The sequence below is a fragment of the Cryptotermes secundus genome, unplaced genomic scaffold (assembly GCF_002891405.2).
Source record: "Cryptotermes secundus unplaced genomic scaffold, Csec_1.0 scaffold7, whole genome shotgun sequence".
Taxonomy (NCBI): Eukaryota; Metazoa; Arthropoda; class Insecta; order Blattodea; family Kalotermitidae; genus Cryptotermes; species Cryptotermes secundus.
Window position 1 is genome coordinate 1,371,544 of NW_019727389.1, and position 16,500 is coordinate 1,388,043.

Consider the following 16,500-nt stretch of genomic DNA (forward strand, 5'->3'; position numbering starts at 1 on the left):
AAGGAGCCGCGTCACATCAGGTTGATTTCTCTCTTCTGCAGTCATTTGAGTGCGCGCCTCCCTAGCAGGGACGCTGATTTGCAACATCACTAGCGCGTCTTCCACTTCACACAAAAGCTGACCAAAGAGAAACATAAATTATTGGCGAATACTTCATGCAGGCGTTTTACCTAAAGATAATGCAGGACAAGACCGCAGTATTCATATAAAGGTACCAGATAGTAAATCATTGAAAATCATGGCAAATTTAAAATATTTGGGAAGGATGGCAATAAATCAAAGCTGCATGCATGAAGAAATTAAGAATAAATTAAATTCTGGAAATAATATTAAATTTCAGTATCCCATTCCTCTGTGTAGATCTGACATCGCACTCCACTTTTTACCGTCTGTGTGCAACTTCTATTAATATTCTCTCGTCGTAGTCTCTTTATTGTCGCTACATGTTTCGGCCTAACCGGCCATCATCAGCTGTACAGGTTGTTCCGATGAAGGGCTCTGCTGCTTACTGAAATGCTGTTCTGCTTTTCTTATGTAATTTCTTTAACAGTTCTTGACTTCACTCACTAGTTGACGTAGCCTCGATTGTAAGTTGTGGAACACCAAGTGGTCTTAGAACCACGTCTAAGTGTCGAGAATAGCTTGAGGGCAGTAAAAGGGAACGATGTTCATGGTGTGAGCATGAGAGTCTCTTTTCAGAGCTTAACGGACCTTGCTCCTACAAGAGAGGGTTTATTGAAGAAGTCCCTGAATCACACTTAGCCGATGAAATGATGTGCTTGGTTTATTTGACAGCACCACACGGTTTTACTAATTAGTCACGTCTGGTCGCGGATATTAACTGCTCTGGTATACAATTGTACACAACATCCAGTAGTCACTGAATGTTATGAATACCGCACACTGAATGCTACTGTATTGGTGACACTATTGTATTACTATGGTATACACATACTGAATGTTACACTCTGATTATCTGCCTCATTATATATACGCCATCCAAAATCAGTCCTTTAAATACTACTGGATGACGTAATATTCTAGAACCTACTGCATCGGGATTTTTCTTGAAGCTTCCACATTGTTCTAGAGATTGAGAACGTTCTTGAAGTTCCTTGAATTGGGCTAGTGGGAGGAATAATCGATTCACATGCCGCACTTGCTATCAAATATTATCCTAGTATTATCTAAACATTCCTCGCCACAAAGTCTTAGACTACTTAAAGCAAAACTAGGTATAAGTAGCGTTTAGTACAAGATTGGTATTAAGTCCCATTTATTAATATTTAAGAATTAGGCCGGTAGTTAATGATCGATTACATTTCATCGGACTAATTCTAGGTTATGTTGGTTAATATTTAGAGCAACCATACGCCGAACAAAAGACATATCAACAAATCAACCAAACTGTAAGTAACTTCAGATATGCAGAGACTGAATATACACAAATTCATTCATTCATCAGTAATCTGTCAGACGACAGGTCCACAGTCTCTTCCAAAAGAGTACCTCCACTTAATGCGATCTCAAGCTTTCTCCTTCAAATGAGAATATCCTCTTCTGTCCCCATGGTCATCCAGCGTCTTCTTCTTCGTCATCTGATCACTTCTATCCGCCCCTCCGATTTGTTTTGTCTCCAGAGAAAACATCTCGCATACATGGTATCTCTGTTTTTGGAAAGAGACTATCCAGGAAAAGTGATAATGTGGTAGTTTTTCCATTTGCTTTCCACATATACACAAATATGTACCTTAAAATAAAACTCTAATGTAACCTATCACATATTACAGAGAAGGCATACACGTGCATGGTAACAGCTTGTTAAACCACACAACCTAGAATTAGTCCGAGAAAATTAAGCAGAACGGCATTAAGTATGCAGCAGAGTCCGTCATCGCATCAACCTGATGATGGCGGGTTACACCCAAATATGTACTTACTTACTTACTTATTTACATACTCATGGAGCTGAGCCCTTCTTGAGGAACCGACAATTCTGCAGCTACTCAAGAATTTCCCAGCATTTTATGGTACCCGAAGGTTCTTTACCGTATTCACAAGAGCCCTCCACTGGTCCCTATCCTGAGCCAGATCTATCCAGTCCATACTATCCCATCCTATCTCTCTAAGAACCACATCCAAATATGTAGTGACAATAAAGAGAAGACGAGAGAATATTAACCGACATTGCACATAGACGGCAAAAAGTGGAACGCAAAGTCAGATAAATTCAGGAAATATTTGCTACAATTCAGATCAGCATTTTTATCTTCCCCTATACTATCTAAGAAATTAAAGACTAAAATATACTATATTTTCACCTCTCAGTTTAGGTCTCTCACATTAAGGAAATAATTTTAATTCTGTCATCTGGGAGACAGTGTCGTATAGTCCGTTAGAAGACAACCAAATTACGGAGAAACATGTTGCATCCGTCTTCAGGGTCGAAGAATAAGGCAAACAAGAAACCAGCGTGAAGCAGATAGCAAGCATAACCAGAGGACTAAGTAAATTCCGAAACAAATATCTGAGGAGAATGTTTGAACCAAGATAGAACAGAATGGAGAAAATTAAGTAATGAAGAACTTCATAACCTACATTCATCAGATATTACTAGGTTAATGGAAGAGGCAGACAAGTGGAGGGATGAGGATTTCCTAAAATAATTTGTTGGAAACCCCGAAGGGGAGCTATAGCTTGATATTCTTAAGCTCAGATAGGATGATATTAAAATCTATCTTAAACAAATACGATTAGTAGGGTTCTAGATTTTCACAGTGGTGATTATGTAAAGATTCTTCTTCTGGGTTATAACCCCATGTTAAGCTGCTTGCTTTCTGCTTCATGCTGATTTTTTGCATAGCTTATTCTTCAACTCTGTAAATAGAGGCGATAAGAGTATGTTCTTACGAAACTTCCGTTGATTTTCAACGGGTCAAACGGCATTTTGTCCCAGAAGACAGAACTCGAATAGGATTAGAGATAGTGAACTGGATTCCGCTGACTTGGGATATGGATATTGGGGGGCTTTTGTGAAGACCATATGATGACATCTGGGTGTCACGTAAGGGAATGGCGAGCAGATTTTGACAAGGAATTTGCTCCATGGAGTCGGTTATTCACTGAGTGAACACAACCACAAGTAGTGTAAATACGGTGCCCTGGCTGGGGATATTGTCTGAAGCTTTTCTAAGCCCGCATAACTGAGATTATCCATACTTGTATCAGATATTTGTTTGTTTCCTTTAAAATTATTCGCTGCGGGTCCGTCTGGATGACTGCCTCCATTGCAATAGCGAATTTCTGAAGTTCTGTGTGCAGACTGGGTAGGTAGGAGGAAATCTGAAAAGAGAAAAGTGATAGTCGTGTAATTTATATAAGCGGGATTCGGCCCCTAACGCAGCCTCTCCTAATTGATGTGGTCTTGTAGTTTTTCCACAGACTGGAGCAGTTCCTTAAAAGACGATCAAGTCTACTAGATTTTAACTGAAACTTGTATCGGAAAGGCTGAACTTCGAGACTCAGTGCGAATGACAGTATTAAACCAACATAATTAGTTTTCAAGACATTTTTCTAACACACGAACTTATCCGGTTGCATTGTGCCGACGTGTACAGGCATTTTTATAGTTGTTTTATACTCTTACATGTTGTGTTTGACAGTTTATGAGACCTTCCTACGGGTGTAGGCCGCTGTGAGAGGATTTCCCATTCGGAACCCTTGGCGTAAGCCTGCCAAAGGGGGGAGATAAGGGAAAAAGAAGCCGAAATCTTCCGGTCAGTAGTTGCATAAGGACCTCTGCCACGACCCAATCGCAGAAAATACCTCAGAATTACTCTTCTAGGACATCACTGGTAATACCAAATCTAACGGCAAATCCTACTTCACTGGCGACCTGCGACTGCCGGTCCCTACGGTGGGAATAATTGCTAATGGCTGCTCCTCAGACAGCATGTGCAATGAAATTATGGGCAACAAGCAATGTCTATTAAATATATAACCCTAGAAGAAGAAATGTCGTGATATATACAAAGAAGACGTAGAAAATTCAGTGTGGGGGTGATACGGTGAATATGGAGATAGGTTAAGTGTTCAGTTAAATAACCATTATAGAAGATTACGGATGACATATGAAAATGGCAGAAGGTTCTATGAAGGAAAGGAAATTCTGAGAGTCCTCATTGTATCCCTCCTCACCATCAAGACGTGAACTGGCCCAGCTGTATGGGCGCTGGTCACGGGTTGGAACGGAAAACAGAAATGCACAGAACGACAAGGAAGAAAGCGAGAGCTCGGAGGACTGTCAAGGGAACACAGGATATCGGAATCTGATAGGGATTGAGCACGACTCAGGATCGTGGCCAGTTACGAGCTGCGGTGTTACTGACAGTGAATCTCCGGGTACTATTATTTTTACCCCTACAGTTAAGAAATTAGTTGGGTAGCTGAAGATTATTATCTTCTGGGACATAACGCCGTGTAGTCCGTTGAAAGTCAAACGACGTTTCGGAGGAACATACTGCCTGTATCTTCAGGATCGAAGAATAAGCCAAGCAAGAAAGAAGCTGGGCTCTGCTTGCCACTTGCTTTTACGCTGATTTCTTGCTCGGTTTATTCTTCGATCCTGAAGATAGAGGCTGTATGTTCATCCGAAACGTCGTTTGAGTTTCAACGGACTACACGGCGTTATGTCCCAGAAGACAGCACTCTTCATAATCAGCGCTGTACGAACCTCATGTCCTACGCAGTTTGTTACTTAGTTATAAATTTAAAACTAAGAAACAAGAGAACAGATACCTTTCTTCGTGTTGGCCTGTCGCAATGCATGAGTACATTCCCTTTCCCGGGCAACCAGTTCGGCACGTACTGGTTCTCATCGACACCTTTCTGAACCTGAAAATACGTTACACTCAAAACAGGGACTTTTGATCATTTTATTGTTTAGTTCGACAAGAACTTCTCCGCTTTATCACACAGTGACGATCAGGGGGGCCTCTCCCTCAAGCAGTTCAGTCCAGTTACCATTATTTTACATTTTGGTAGATTTGTGTATATCCATTGCCAGGCAACGGGTCGGTAAACACGTTCCCGCGGAGAAAGATTCTGATCGATAGCTCGTTGTGGGTAATGCATACAACAATAGGCGGAACAGTAGGAGATATATTACTAGACAACGGCGCGGTAAACATGCATTCTTGATAACACATAACATATGTTTTCCGTTGGGTCCGTGCAAAGTGGTTATAGGAGAGGCGAATTCCGAAGCTGGCAGTTATAACAGTAAGCGGAAGATTATCTGATTAGGTAATTGAAAGTTCAGAAGTTTTAAGAGAACTGTTGAAGAAGAATTAGAAGTCAGCCTGTGAAGACTTAAAGTGACATGAAGACTTCATGTGTGGAGTGTGACTGATATCGTTTCTAGGTTAAAATCCGTTGCCAGGAAACGGATAGTGAAAACTTTGTAAAGGCATATCCATTGTTGAGATGTATTGCCTAGCAACTACTGGTGAAAGTAGATATAGAAGATTTTATTTTGTATGCTGTAGTTACAATAATCTTTAGAGTGTGTAAACCAGTGACACTGTTATATAATTATTTGTAGTTACGACATGTGACAATATTCAGTTTCCCCCTTGATGATGTATGTATCACTCATTTAAAAATTCACAGTTTAATATCTTAACAATTCTAGGCTGAGAGTACTCACTGAGCGATCAAGGAACGTGCGCAGTTCTTCCAACTTACATCTTTGTAGGACTCGTTGAACTTCTGTTCTTTGTAATGCTCGATGGTGATGTCCAGCTGTGTCTGGATTGTTCTGATACTGGTAGCAAGTTGGCGAATCCACTTCTTGTTCGTAGAAACTCTGAATGCAATCGGTAAAAACAAGTTTTGTTGAGATGGCGAAGTTGTGAAACTGAAGAAATTCGCGCTTGTATGCTATTTGCTTCTTGTCTTTCGGAAAATATTTACTATAAGCGGTCTATATTGGTCGATTCTGGTGAAGTAATGTTCCCTAAATCGGATCTTTCATTAAATAACGTCACATTTCCATTTCAAGGATCTGGCGGCTAATGTTAAAACGAAATAACCGGCATTGGTTTTGAGAAATAAATAAATCCCACAGTTGAATGCTTTGGTTGAAGTGCTGAGTTTTGTTTTAATGCACGAGTTATGGCAGTTGTAGCTTCACCAATGTTTGCTCCATGCCGTCTCCCTTGCCATTTTTGGACGGAATTTGGTAAGTCTGATTCGAGCCTCATGGGAATTAGAGATTACGGTGCATCACTGTAGAACATCATGAAATTAGCTAAACAACTTTTAGTCTGGGATTGCTATATCAATCTGAAATACAACCAACGAAGAGATACTGGAGAAAGTGTTCGCGGTCTCTTTCAAGGTAATTTCCAGGTATTTGCTCGGCGGGACTGAGGAATGATAGGGGAAACTGATTCAGGACAGTCGAGTCCAAGGAAGAAGCCTAATCACGTGGCTCCCAAATGGTGAGACAGTTTTAAGTTATCCACAAATGTGCGTGAATCAGGCTTTATAGTCACTACCCTGCTTCATTTTCAGTGTAATATGAGAGCTGCTCTGTTACGCCTTGCAGCAAGAGTTGTGACGTTACTTTTTTCCCCTTGGCACTACAGCCCCAGTGGGCCTAGGCTTAGCTCCATGAATTTCTCCGTTCACTTCGGTTTTTCTAGATCTTACACATACGGTAGGACTCCTTGGGCGGGTGATCAGCTCATCGCAAGGCCTGTACCTGTACACAAACACAGAAAAACGCACGCACAGAAACTAAACATCCATTCCCTGAGTGGGATTCGAACCCACGATCCTGGTTTCCAAGCGAGCGAAGACAGTACATGCCTTATACTGGAGACACTAAGAGGAGCCACCGAAAACATCAGTTAGTATAACCGGTATTTCTACCGAAATTCAAACCGACTACTTTCCCAATTCAAAGCAAGTGTGCTAATCAATACACCACGGCCCTTTGTACAGTACTACGGTCACATAATATTGAGACATGACGCCTGAAAGCCGGAATAGTGGAGTTAGATAGAAAGTTGATTTCCCAGGCAACTGTTATAGACAGAGCAAGTTCCCGTGAAAACGGGTTACTTTGGGATTATTATACATGCACTTCCGTGAAAACACTCGACTAGGCATATTAGTTACTGTGGAAATGGAGGCATTTCCATTGTAACGCGTGCTTAGGCAGATAGTTGCCGCTGAAACGAAACAGGGAACTCTTCAAGGAGGTGTTTCCTATACGAGCAGCCGAGAGGTATAAAACACAGAGCAATTTGGCCAGCAGGGACTCTCGATCTCTCGTCAGAGAGGGCGCCCCAAATGAACAGGACAGTAACTTTCATATAAAGAAAAAAAATCTGGTCGTGAGCCCCAATCGGGGCTCGACACCAAGACAGACTGACTGACCGTCAGTCGCAATATGACTTTGACTTTGACAGCGGGGACTTTGACATCAGGGAGAACGGGAGACTACTACGGAATTGGATTTGATTTCGTACAGACTTGAATCATAGAACATCCAATAGTTGAAGTGTTGAAGACGTCAGTTCATGTGCGTAATTGTAAAAGAACACCAGTCAGTTCATTCATCCCATCTACAACCCGTTATTTTCGTCACGTGTACCCCCTACACATGAAAATATTGATACAACCCAATTTCTACATACTAACCTGTGTTCTAAGGTGCGATTATCTCCAGTTCCACATGGAGAAAACCATTGGGGTTTGTCTAGTACTGGGTTAGACCGGATGGCAACGACCAGTGCTGCCATTGCAAGTGCGTGGATACCGAAGAAACTTAAGCGGAAACGAAGGAGGTCAACCACTGATGGAACAAAACAGATGTATCAGACTACTGTTAATTTTATGAGTGATGTGTATATTGCTCTTTCTCATGTCCATCAGATATCAATAGTAACGTAGAGTTTATATCTGGCATCAGTTATATCCTCCTATCTATGGTTCTGCAGCCATTGTGCACCTTGGCCGCTTTTTCAGTTAATTTATACAGTCAGTAGGACTCCTTGGATGGGGGAGGAGCCTATGGCAAGGCCGCTGCCTACACACAGACATCCATGCCTAGAGTGAGATTCGAAACCAAGATCCCAGTGTTCGAGCGGGCGAAAACGGTTCATGCGGCCACTGTGATCGGCAAAAAGGAATTCCAACAGCACGTGATGTTCTCAAGCGGTCACCCATCCAAGTACTAACCACTCCCAAAGTTGCTTAATTTCAGTTAACGGACGGGAGAACTTGTGTTTCCTACACGGTATGGCCGTTGACAGCAGTTATATAGTAGGAGTAAATTATTTTCGAAAATAAATTAAAATAAAACAATACCTATTTGGGTTATTTCGACAAATATCCAGCAGTTATCACAAGCACTTGTCTTTCGTGACAAATATATGAGAATACATGAGGCATCCCTTGTACCTGAGTTCGTTATGAACTCAACCAGCAGACGTTAACAACTAATCCAGGCCCAAATGACTATTATTATAACGTTTACATAAACATTGTAACTTAGCCAAGCCGTTTAGGGTGGCAAAATTCTTGGCTATTATTGTAAGCCATAAGGTGGTGTAAGCTCGCCCAAGGAGTCCTACCGAATGTGTAAGATCTAGAAAAACCGAAGTGAACGGAGAAGTTCATGGCGCTAGGTCTAGGCCCACTGGGCCTGTAGTGCCTAGGAAAAAAAATAAGGTGATGTAAGAGGTTTAATGAGCAACAAAGAATCACTCCTACGTTAATGTGAATCTCATTTTCACGTAGTGCGGCTGTCATTAGCTCTTATGGCTGACTCGTGAGGTATAATTATTAGATCTAAGAGATGTGACACTACATAATTCCAGAAGTACCAATCATGATGGCACTATCATTGTGTCATGCGCACGGAAATGACACTGCCAAATTTGAAAAGAACGAAACCATGGTGATAGGCCTATAGATGTAATATTTGCAGTTACAATAAGACAACAGTTCCAAAAGATCAAGTCATATTTGAATAATTACTGCGACTACCGTGTAAGGAATCCCGCTACCAATAATTTTGTTAAGGTACAATGGGATCGTGGGTTCGAATCACACACAAGGCATGGATGTCTGCTTTTATTCTGTATTTCTGTGACCACGCGTCCAAGGATTCTTGCTGCCTGTCCATGGGATTCAGATTTCGGAATGAATTAATTCTGAACGAGCACGGGTCAAGGAGCTAATAATCCGTCAAGGTAGAAGAAGAAGGGGTAATTTAAGTGTTTAATTTTTAAGTTGAATTGTATTTGAATAATGCTGTCTCCTGGGATGCGACGCCGTATGTCTTTGTAGAAATTTTCCAACGTTTTGGAGCAACGTACTTCCCTCATTTCCATGGTCGAATAGTAAGCCCAGAAAAATAAGGACAGCCTGCATGCTCCCTGCTTCCCCGGTTTATTATTTGACCACGAAGATGACATCAGTACGTATCCCTTGAAATGTCGGTAAATTTCTACCAATGCACACGGTGTCACATACGGAACTTGGCCTTACCCACGCCTTCAGTTGGCTGGTTGTTATTTTTGTAGCACTTAAAATGAAATAGTATATACCAGATGAAATTAAAAATATATATCGGAGGCACGTGGTAGCGTAGTTGGTTGAGGCACTATGCTACAAGCCGGAAGATCCCGAGTTCGGGTATGTGGTAGCGTAGTTGGTTCAGGCACTATCCTACAAGCCGGAAGATCCCGAGTTAGATTCCTGAGGAGGACATTGGATTTTTTTTCCCGTTTACCTAATCCTTCAAGCTGCACTCTGGCCCTGGGGTCGGTTCAGCCTTTGACAGAAATGAGTACCAGGAATCTTTCTGGGGAGTAAATAGCGGCAGGCGCTTAAGTTTGACAACATCACCATCTGTGAGCCGATTGTCTAGAAGATGTGGGACCCTCGACGTCTCACAACCCCTTGGGCCTCCACGGCCTGTTACAGGGATAGCTTTACCTTATATATATACATATATATATGAATAATTACTGATGTAATAGCGTTATGTCGAATGACCAAATATCCTTAGTACTTACTTGTTCTTGCGAGCGCTGTCTTCTCAGAAACGGGTAACCTGCCGATTTATGTGGCAAGAAGTATCATCGCTTATTTATATACTTGTATATAGGGCTACATAGTTTTGGGGGAATCACTAGTCGGAGTATTATATTAGCCAACAGTGTCTATGTTATTAAATATAGGAAGAATGTTGCACTCTTATGTGGTTGTGCCGGCGCTGATTAATCATTTTATTAAACAGCAAGTTATTTCTAGAATACTTGTCTACAGAATTATCTGATGCTGTAATCAATCTCGGTTTAAGACACAACCAACTTTGGTACTGACTGCATTTCATTATCAACTTATCATATTCAGTATCGTTTCTTAATTATCAGATATATATTGAGTAAAGATATTTTAAAAATAAGGGTATCCCCAATTTATAGGTCGGATACACACTATCTACTATACTATATACTGTCTCTGATTCTGTTCCTTTTTGTTCAGGGTATGAAGTTAATTAATATGTGCAGGTTTTGTAATCATCCCGAAACTGAATGCGTTTATTAGGACTCTTCTGGAGACCCTAATAGTTGGTTAGCCGGTCATGAAAATCCAGCTTCTTACGAAGTCCGAGGGCCTGTTGCTGGCATCGCTAATCTCTATCCCGAGCTGGATGAATGTAGTCCACACACGCCTGTCATATTTCTTTAATATTTATTTTAATATTATCCTCCCATCTACGCCTAGGCCCCCCAAATGCATTTTATGTCCAGGTTTTCCGATTACATAATGAATATGAGACTGGAAAAACAAATCGTTGTGTCTTTGAGAATTTTGGGGTCTTTGCATGGTTTGATATGGTGCTGCAAATAAGGACTATAGATCCGACAGACAGCCTGGCTACAGCTACATCGTACGTTCACGTTACAAGTCTTAATTGCACGCCGTGGAATTGTGAATTAAGTGAAGGTTCGGAAGTGGGACTGGGGGTAAACAAGGGCGCCTGGGGTGCAACATGGACGGGAAAGCAACAACGATCCACTTCTTTATATTATTTTTTATGAACACAATTGTTTTTTTCCCTTTATAGCTCTACAGCCCTTTGAACCTTGATCGCTTTTTCAGCTTCTTAATCCTATACACAGTCAGTAGGACTCTTTGGATGGGGGATCAGCCCGTCGCAAGGACATTACCTACACATGACAACACAAACACAGAATAAACGCACATAGATATCCATGCTTCAAGTGGGATTCGATACCACGATGCCAGTGTACGAGCGGACGAAGAAGTTTCATTCCTTAGACCGCGCGGCCACTGTGATCGGCTGGCCGTTGTATTCGGATAACTTTACAGTCCATGGGCGTTAGTTTTACTTGGTGACTGCCTACCCAGTGCCGCCCGATACAAATGAGGTGGAGCAAATGATTCCGTAATCATAATTTTCTGCGACGTATTTTGGGTGTAGAAATTAAAGAGAACAGAGGAGTAAAGTGAGTGCAGACAGGGAATGTATCTGACAGTGAATATAGTTTATTGCTTTTCTTACAGGAACAAGCCGCCTATACTGTTAATCCGATACAGTTGTTGAGCTGCATTTTCCACTGTATTTATTAAGCACCGACCGTCGATAAATGTAAGATGATTAGAAAGGCAAGCACCGTTTCAAACATTCAGTCAACTACAGGTTAGTACCATTAGTCGTTCACCACCGTTATTGGCAAAAAGAAATGGGTACGGCGGTAAATCGAAATATTTACTTTTGGCTTTCAAAATAGTGAATAGAAATTCTATCCACAATGTTCTACGGGAACTAACAGCCAATGAGTTGTGGAATATATAGTTGCGAAATTACTGCATTCGGTATTCTTTACAAAATAAGTAGGGAGAGGAAACCAGTATAGTTATCCCTGTAACAGTCCGTGAAAGTCCATAGGATTGTGAGACGTCGAGGTTCCCACATTTTCTCTGGAAAATCGGCTCACAAATGGCGGTGATGTCAGCCTTACACACCGGCCGCCCTTCACCACCCAGGAAGAATCCTGGTACTCATTTCTGTTAGAGGCTGAGTCGACTCCAGGGCCATAGTGCGGCTGGAAGAATTATGTAAATTGAAAAAGTCCACTTCATCGGGACACGAGCCCGCGACCTTCCGGCTTGTAGCTTAGTGCCTCAACCAACTACGCCACCACATGTCCCTAAGAAATATAACGGTATTGCCGGTTTCTTCTTCATGTAAATGGATATTGTACTGGGATGAAGTTGTCAAAAAATACCACTGGGAGGGAAATTCATAATAAACTTCGGTGCATAGACATTCCACATGCTTTCTTACATGGAAGGAGGACTGTTACATTCATGAAAATACTACCTATGCGGTTTCGGTTAGAGAGATGACCTCCACAAGTTACTGAAAATAACCAAAGTCGTTAGAACAATTTTAGAGTAATTCGCGGTTTTATATTTGGGGCCCATTTGAAGGACGCGCAATTTTGGAGCTAAAATTTCATAATGTTATAATGTTATATTTTAGCGTCCTGTTGCACTGATTTAAGTCCATGATTTATTTCACCGTCTTTTATTGCATACATTTATCTACCTCACTCCTTTCTCCCGCACTACATGTTTCGGCACAAAAGTGCCATCTTCAGGTGCTTAATCGATTAACGTCAAACTAGTTCACTGCATGCCTTGTCTTCATATTAAAATAATTAAAATATATATTTATCATATATACTGATAAATATTAAAAATATTAAAATTGTTCAGGATTTTTCCTACGTCGTATCTCACTTCTCGAGTCACCTCTNGCCTCAAATCTTACATGTTTTGGTATTTGCCCCTGTTTATTAGAACTTAGGTCTTCTTCAACTTTATGACTTTCATCCTGTAACGGTGCACCCATCGACTGTTGAACTTCATTTAAAATTATAAATATTTAAAAAGAAAGTCGGTATAGTGTCACTTCTTCCGTTTGAAGAGTAGAGATCCCGTGTTTTACTATTTTTTTTAGTTCTAACACAGCTATGCTCTGAAGTAGTTCGCAAATTTTGGTTGCTAGTTAGAGAATTACAGATGGGTCATTTGAGATGTTCTCGACTGTATGGTCACTTGCTGACGCCAATAAAGTGGTGATGGACACCATTAAAGAACATTTAGAAATGTTGCAGCAGAAATTCAATAAGTATTTTGGAGAGAGTGTACAAGATTTCGACTGGGTTCGCGATCCATTTGTTGCGAATTCAGAACATCTTCCGGTTAATATACAAGAGGAACTCGCACATGAAAAAGCAGACGGAACACTGAAACCAAAACGTCTCGATGTGCCTTTGGATACGTTTTGGTTGGCAATAAGGAGTGGATACCCGGCTATCTCAGAGATGGCAGTTCATGTGTTATTGCCATTTTCAACTATATATTTATGTGAAGTGGGCTTCTCGACGTTAACTGAAATTAAGACATCAAAGAGGGAGCGGCTCAAATCCATCGATGAAGAAATGAGACTTGCGTTGTCAACGATTCCACTACGGATCAGTCGCCTGTGTGCAGCTACGCAGGCGCAAGTATCACATTGAGGGTATGAGTAGAATTACTGTATTTACTTTAAGAGTAATAGAAGTGTATTTTCTGTACTCTACAGTGAATAAAAGTTCATTAATAATTAATAAATTTCATGAGTAGAATTCAGTTTAATGATAATAATAATATAATAATAAGTTGATCACGACAGCTATTTATATTAATTGTCTGATATCATGCATTTTTGAGTGAGAATAACATTTTGGTGTGCCGTGTTGAGTCATGGATACTTCATGGTGTGCCGCGAGTAGAAAAATTTTGCGGAACACAGACCTAGCCTAACATAACATAAATTAACATAACGTAACCTAACTTAATCTATCCGAGCCTCGCCTCGCCTCATGTCAAGTCACGCCAAGTCACGTCAGTCACGCCAAGTCATTTCAAGTCACACCAAGTCACACCAAGTCACGCCTAGTCACGCCAAGACACTTCAAGTCAAGTCACGCCAAATTACGTCAAGTCACGTCACCTCACCCAAACTCAACCTAACTAACCTAACTTACCAGCAGTTACTCATTGATGCGGACAAGTCTACTGCACAAACCTAACCTAACCTAACCTAACCTAACCTAATCTAACTTAACCCAACCTAACCTAACTTAACCTAACCTAGCCTACCCTCGCCATGCCTAGACACGTCTCGCCTCGCCTCCCTTCAAGTCACGCCAAGTCACGTCGAGTCACGACAAGTCACGGCAGTCACGCCAAGTCATGTCAAGTCCAGCCAAGTCACTGTTGTCACGCCAAGTCACGTAACGTCACTTCACCAAACCTCACCTAACCTAACCTAACGTATTAGCAGGGAATGGTACCCCTCACTTACAGATTAAATGCGGACAACTCTACTGCACACCCCTAACATAACCAAACCTAACATAACCTAGCCTAGCCTACCCTCGCCTCGCCTCCCGAGAAGTCACGCCAAGTCACGTCAAGTCACATAGAATCACGCAAAGTCACGTCGAGTCACGTCAGGTCACGCCATGTTACATCATGTCACGTCAAGTCACGCCATGTCACGCCAAGTCATGTCGTCATGTCACGTCAACTCAAGTCACGCCAAATCACGCCTAGTCACGCCAAGTCACGTCACGTCACCTCACCCAACCTCACCTCACCTAACCTAACAGCAGTTACTCATTGATGCGGACAAGTCTACTGCGCAAACCTAACCTAACATAACATAACCCAACCTAACTGAACCTAACCTAACCACACCTAACCTAACATAACCTAACTTAACCTAGCTTACCCTCGCCTCGCCTCGCCTCGCTTCGCCTAGACCCGTCCCGTCTCGCCTCCCTTCAAATCACGCCAAGTCACGGCGAGTCACGTCAAGCAACGTAAGTCACGTCAAGTCGCGTCGCGCCACGCCAAGTCACGTCAAGACACGCAATATCACGTCATGTCACGTCAAGTCACGTCAGTCACGCCAAGTCGAGTCAAGTCACTACTAGTCACGCCAAGTCATGTCAAGCCAGGTCAAGTCACGTCAAGTCAAATCACGCCAAGTCATGTCACCTCACCCAACCTCAACTCACCTAACCTAACTTAACAGCAGTTACACATTGATGCGGAAAAGTCTACTGCGCAAACCTAACCTAACCTAACCTAACCTAACCTAACCCAACCTAACCTAACATAACATAATCTAACTTAACCAAACCTAACCTAACCTAACCTAACCTAGCTTACCCTCGCCTCGCTTCGCCTAGACCCGTCCCGTCTCGCCTCCCTTCAAATCACGCCAAGTCACGCCGAGTCACGTCAAGCAACGTCAGGTCACGTCGAGTCACATCAAGTCACGCCATGTCATGTCACGCCAAGTCATGTCAAGTCACTACTAGTCACGCCATGTCATGTCAAGTCAAGTCATGCCAAGTCACGCCTAGTCACGCCAAGTCACGTCACCTCACCCAACCTCATCTCACCTAACCTAACTTAACAGCAGTTACACATTGATGCGGATAAGTCTACTGCGCAAACCTAACCTAACCTAACCTAACTTAATCTAACCTAACCAAACCTAACTTAGCCTACCCTCGCCTCGCCTCGCTTCGCCTAGACCCCTCTCGCACCGCCTCCCTTCAAATCGCGCCAAGTCACGCCGAGTCACGTCAAGCAACGTCAGGTCACGTCGAGTCACATCAAGTCACGCCATGTCATGTCACGCCAAGTCATGTCAAGTCACTACTAGTCACGCCATGTCATGTCAAGTCAAGTCATGCCAAGTCACGCCTAGTCACGCCAAGTCACGTCACCTCACCCAACCTCATCTCACCTAACCTAACTTAACAGCAGTTACTCATTGATGCGGAAAAGTCTACTGCGCAAACCTAACCTAACCTAACATAACCTAACCTAACTTAACATAACCTTATCCAACCTAACCTAACCTAACCTAACTTAACCTAACCTAACCTAACCTAGTCTAGCCTACACTCGCCTCGCTTCGCCTAGACCCGTCCCGCCTCGCCCCCTTCAAATTACGCCAAGTCACGCCGAGTCACGTCAAGCAACGTAAGTCACGTCAAGTCACGTCATGTCACGTCGAGTCACGCAATGTCACGTCATATCACGTCAAGTCACGTCAGTCAAGCAAAGTCATGTCAAGTCACTACTAGTCACGCCAAGTCATGTCAAGGCACGCAATTTCACGTCAAGTCACGTCAGTCACGCCAAGTCATGTCAAGTCACTACTTGTCACGCCAAGTCATGTCACCTCACCCAACCTCAACTCACCTAACCTAACATAACAGCAGTTACTCATTGATGCGGATAAGTCTACTGCGCAAACCTAACCTAACCTAACCTAACCTAAATTAATCTAAACTAACCTAACCTAACCTAACCTAA

General features: G+C 42.3%; 1 pseudogene; it reads right to left on the reverse strand.

The window, feature by feature from the left end:
* Positions 1-8,201: 8,201 nt before the first annotated feature.
* Positions 8,202-8,322, reverse strand: LOC111864618 (annotated as a pseudogene).
* Positions 8,323-16,500: the final 8,178 nt, after the last annotated feature.